The sequence below is a fragment of the Kryptolebias marmoratus genome, linkage group LG11 (assembly GCF_001649575.2).
Source record: "Kryptolebias marmoratus isolate JLee-2015 linkage group LG11, ASM164957v2, whole genome shotgun sequence".
Taxonomy (NCBI): Eukaryota; Metazoa; Chordata; class Actinopteri; order Cyprinodontiformes; family Rivulidae; genus Kryptolebias; species Kryptolebias marmoratus.
In genome coordinates, this window is record NC_051440.1 from 15,730,147 (window position 1) to 15,735,878 (window position 5,732).

The window sequence follows — 5,732 nt, forward strand, 5'->3', positions numbered from 1 at the left end:
TATATATATATATATATATATATATATATATATATATATATATATATATATATATATATATATATATGGAAGAATTCCCTTTTATGTACATTTAAGATATAGAAAAATTAACTGAATAAGTTAAGAAAAACAAGTGAAATAAGGGTCTATTTTTTCCCATACCCCTCAATAAACAATTTATCACTACAGTCACAGTGGCAAATCCACTAGTTTCAAATGATTTAGGCTATTATGGTAATATTTTTAAAATGAAAACTGGTTTAACCCACATAGTATCACTATTCTCTGTTTTAAACTATGTTAAATTATTGCTATTGTTTAAACACTTTTACAAGAAAGAAATGATAGATAGATAGATAGATAGATAGATAGATAGATAGATAGATAGATAGATAGATAGATAGATAGATAGATAGATAGATAGATAGATAGATAGATAGAAAAAAATTCTCTCCACAAATTATACAAATTGTGTCTAAAGTATATTTAGTTGGCTTTGTCCGTGGAATGAAAAAAGCTGTTTTGGTGGCCTTTGGTGTACAGCAACAAACAAGTTCATAGTGTCTGTGGTCTCTGCCTTTCAGGGCGTCCTTTGCGTCACATCCATTCCCCTTCATCTCATGCAAATGTGGTACAAAAAAAAATGATATCTTGCTTTAAAGACGTGGCAGTCGGTTAAAAAAAGGCTGTGCTTAGTGTTTGAAGTCCTAAATGTGACAGAAGACTTCAAGAGAAAGGACCCAAGACTGGCAGCCTAAAGATGAGTGAGAGGCGGATAGAGAACATGTTTTTTTCCCATCCAGAGGGATATTCTGTGGCCAAGCTTGATTATTAGAGATGAAGGACAGGCTGAGAGGATGTGGGATTGTTAAATTCTCAAATCCTCTCACCAAAGCTCCCCCCTTACTATATCATTCTTCCGCACTCAGTTTCTGTGCATTTATAGCTTGCGCTCTTGATTTTCTTTTCTTTTTAGAGCCGAATAAAATTCAGATTTGTTGATGGTATGCAAAAAAAAAACAGTTGAGGATAATGGAAATGTGGGCTCTAATGTATCCAAACTTAGTTATTTTGAAATGCACTATATTTGTAATGTTTAGATTTCAAAACTCGTGCGATTGATCCAAGTTTCAAGTGTTGGCAAATATGTATAAGCTTATTCTTTTAATATTAATGACTACACAATACATGTAGACAACACTTCAGTTTACTGTGGTGTTCTGTGAAACCCTGGCTGTGGATTTAAAACCTCTGTTCCCCTTTCTGTGAGAGTCTGTGCTTCATTCGATGCCCTGTCCATTATTGCCAGCATATTTGAAAAGTGCTAAGCCTTGAAACGAGTCCCATATTATTTCAGGCCGGACTGAATATTTCACGGCGGGAGGCAGAAAATGAGACCTTCCCTCAAGAGACTGCCTGCAGTGCATTCTACTTGGTGAAGCAAACGGAAGGTCTCATACTGTGCAAAACACACTTGAACAAATAATTATATATTTATCTGCCGCACTTGTGAGATTTTTCTTTATTTTTTATGTTTGTGGGAGTGCAGAAGAATTGGAAAAATGCAAAAGCTGTGGAAAACTACTAGAATAAAACTTTCTTCTTGTTTGCACTGATGGCCGTTTGTATTTACATCAGGGATAGTTAGTATTTTATTGACCCACACATTTAGTATTTTGCTACTACCATCAGTACAAATGTATCTAAGGGAAAGTGGAGCTCCCTTTGAGTTACGGAGCTGCAGTCAGAGAACAACAGGAGCGAGCTGAAAACAGGAAGCTAACCAGATTGATTCTTGATTCACCTCCTTGAAATCAAATCCCAGTCTTGTGAGATTAGTCTGTGCTCCTGTGTGCGATTTTATAAACGTGTAACAGAGAAGGCCCAAGACAGTTGTCTGGTAACAATGATGTCTTTGGATTGATTCTAGAGACGTTTAGTCAGTCGTGTATTCAGTAACAGACTTTTTTTTATTATTATTTATTTTACTTTTTTAACCAAAATTATCAACCACACACAATTCCTTTTTATTTTACAGTACTAAGCCAACTAGTCAATTTGAACCTAAAAGTAGACTTGCTTCTAGACAAAAAAAAAAAAGTCAAACAACAAAGCTCTGCTTAATCATTAAAACTTCAGCTAGCAGCGACCTTTGGGAAGGATCCATATCTGTGTCCCTGGAAGAAATGACGTGGATGGCAAGCACTTGTGTCCTTTGTGTTTTGTGAAGATATTGAGTGTTTGAAGTGTTAACCCTGACACTGCGCCTTTGGGGCGAGGAGGCGAAGGAAACATGTCACACAATAGGATGGGACTTGGATCTTTGCTTCTCCTTCTCTGACCTCTGACCGGTATTGGTTTTAAGGGTTGCTGTGGCCCCAGCTCCTTAGGGGTAGTGTCTGCCTTGATCATGTCATCAGTATTTGTAGAAGTCGCAGCATTGCTTAGTTTATAATAGGAGACGAGAATAAATTCAATTTGCTCTTCAAATTTCCTTTGAAAAAACAATCGCATTAGTTATAAATTATATTACTGTAATGCAAAAGTTTAGGTAAGAGTTTGCTAAATTGCATTTTAAAAGAACAGTTTCAATAGTGTTACACATTGCTTTGTAATTTATTGCACAAGTGGTGAGTCTGCAAAATTACAGTTTGTCATCATTTAATGGGCTCTTTGTTTAGTCTGCTTTTATCCGCATGCTGACTTCAATAGGCTTGGCTATCTTTTAGGTATTTGCTGTCATGGAAATGACCTTTGTTAATGAATCTTTGAATTTTGGTTGACAATGTTTTTGTGTGATCTCTCCATGTTGTATGCCTCCAGTAGCTTTGCTGACACAACCCACTGAGGCCACACATAAAACAGTATGCCATCTGCACCTGGAGCATGACTATCAGCTCTGTTCTTTCCCCCCTCACACCCCCCCACGCTGCTTTAGCTCGAGCTTTTTCCTGCCTCTGTGTAGCCCGACCCTGCTCTTCCCATTCCAGGCTACAGAAGCCAAAACCAAAGGCAGCTTTCAAGGGGGACTGTCTGCTCAAATCAAGTCACAGGCCTTTTTAGAACCGGTTCAGAGATCATAGCAAGTAGAAGTCAGGGAAGAGAATGACCCTCTCCTCAAGGCTTGATCGGATCTTGGCCCAGTCAAACCCAGCAGGGCTCAGTCTCTGGACAGCTCCGTCTCTGCAGGCTTTGACTCTCTGATAGCGCGAATGAAAGAGGGCACCAAGAGAGCAGCGGTTCTGATGTGTCAGGCTCAATGTCCTGGTAGACTTGCAGAGCAAAGTGGGCAAAGCAAAGGACACAGCCAGCAGGCACAGGTCCAGAATAAGACCCCTATATTGTGTGACATGTCATCTAATGACTGTCCCTTTGTTTTAAATCTTTGCATCGGAGAGAAGTTGGGGCCAGTGATAAAGGTCACAAGATAAATAAACAAAACAGACTCTTTAAAGGAACAAATGAATGTTAAATAAGTTGAAATAATAAGTCAAATACCCAATTAGCAAGGAGAAAAAATGTTAATGTTTCCCCATATTACATCAGTAAGAGTTTATGTTCACATTTTATACAAGCCATTGTATTCAGCATCAGCTTTTTCAGATAAAAAAACAAATACATGAGACTTTATGGGGACCCATGCTTGTTTTACGGCAGAATAACAGAATTCAGATGTGAGAAAACCTTTAAATTCTTCTCACTGTACACACAGCTTCGTATTGGAATAGAGAGAGCTGGTTGTGTCTTGTTGACACAGAGGATTATTCACCCTGTGTTTCTGACCCCTTTTTGCTTGACTTGGGCTCGCCTTGCTCACACCTCCACAGATCTCAGCATTCATTAGGCTTACGTATTTACTTAAAGCCTCGCCGCCTCTTTGCATAATGGCAAGCAGGTTTCCCGGCCAGCATAGTGTGCTTCAAGTGCTTGCTGAGGATGCAACTGAATTTTAAACACGACACGTCTTGCTTCGAAGTTGACCTTGCACAAAAAGCCCGATGATCTCATTCTTCGCTTCAGTTGAAAGCTGCTGATTCTCTATGTTACAGTGTTGCTTCTGTAAAATGAAAAAAAGAAGCCCTGTATGGCCTGCACTATCACTGCAGGCTACCTCTACAGACTCTTTCCACTTTCTCTTTTCAAAAGAATCTGAGGGCAAAGAAAATAGCTCAATTTATAAAGCTTTGATGTGAAAATCTAGGTTAATTTACCCCTCCGAAGAGAGTAATTTACCAACAGAATGTATAATCTGTCTAAAGTCTGGAGGAGATCAGCCATTTTAAATTTCAGCATGATGAGCTGAATATGACCTTAATATTTAAAAATTTAGCTAATGCAATAAACCTAAGGTTACAGTGGTAGCCTGATGATGAAGCATGTTTGATAGTACCAAAAATCTTTCAATTCCTTGTGTCAGTCATAGTTATGTCCTAGAAGGCAATGGTGAAGAAGCTCACTCATATCCAACATTTAGCACAGAAACACAGATACAGACCATTTCAATTTTAGGCCATCAGAAGTCACAAACATGAAACATGAGGGCAAGTAGCTTTGTTCACTCTAAAAATGAAACACATTTATTTCACATCCTTAAAAAAATAGTTCTGAGGTGTGAAAGGTTACAAACAAATAATGTCTTATTTGCACTTAATAGCTCTTTGAAAAAGCTTAGTTTGGAGAAAAACAATATTTAGTTTTATGAACTAAAGGGTAGTCCAAGTGGGTTGGAGATCTGAGAGGCTTGGCACCATCTTAAACCATCTTAAATCATAGAAATTGTATAGCTGTTCATATAAATGTTGTTTTATAAACATTTACACTGCCATCAAGTTCACATTACATTTGTAGTGGCAAGCAGCAGCAGCTAGTTGCAGCTGCTGAGCACTTCCAGCAGGAATATCAAAATATTTCTGCAGGAATATTTGTACGAATATTCAAATATGAAAAAAGTGTAAAGGTTTCAAAATGACCAAACTATCCCTTTAAGGTAGTAACAATCTACTTTGGTCTTAGCCATGCCCTGATTAGCCATTACCTCATCAATGCAGTCAAAATTAAACTCTTTTTCTCCAAACTAAAGATATTAAAAGTTAAAAGATATTAAAAGTTTAAAAATATTAAAAGTAATTGTTCCTAAGCCCATAACTATCTGTCCCTGTAAGGGTTTGCACTGCTTTTGGTATCCATACTTGTAATAAATATCTTTATTACAAAAGGACATGCACCTCGGGAAAAAATGGTTGGTCACTGGTTTTGAATACCATCATATTAAATGCACTCAGGTCCTATGTTTGTGTATTCTAAACACAGCTGCCAACACCTCAGTTTAAAGCAGCTCGGATAAGACTTTATGAAGAGCTGTTCAAATGCCCATCATCATGCTGCAACCATTTCATCCATGGCTTTATATGACTGAAAGCATTTATTATACTGACACCCAACAGTTACTTTGATACTGTGCCTGTCAGTCTCAGGCATTGCCAAGCTTTCTTACGCGACTCGAGGTTATGAAGGTTAATATCGGCTTGTGCTCAAAATTCAAATGATGACAGGATGGGTTCATTGATGAATGACTGATAGTTGACCCCATATTTCACTTGTCATTGTGTCCACTAACGCTTTCTTGGACAAGGTTTGTCAGAAGACGTTTGCAGCTTAAGCCTCAGTTGTCTTCATTTCAGCTCACTGTCTCAACAGTTGGTGACTCAGTTTCTTATTGTGACTTATCGTAA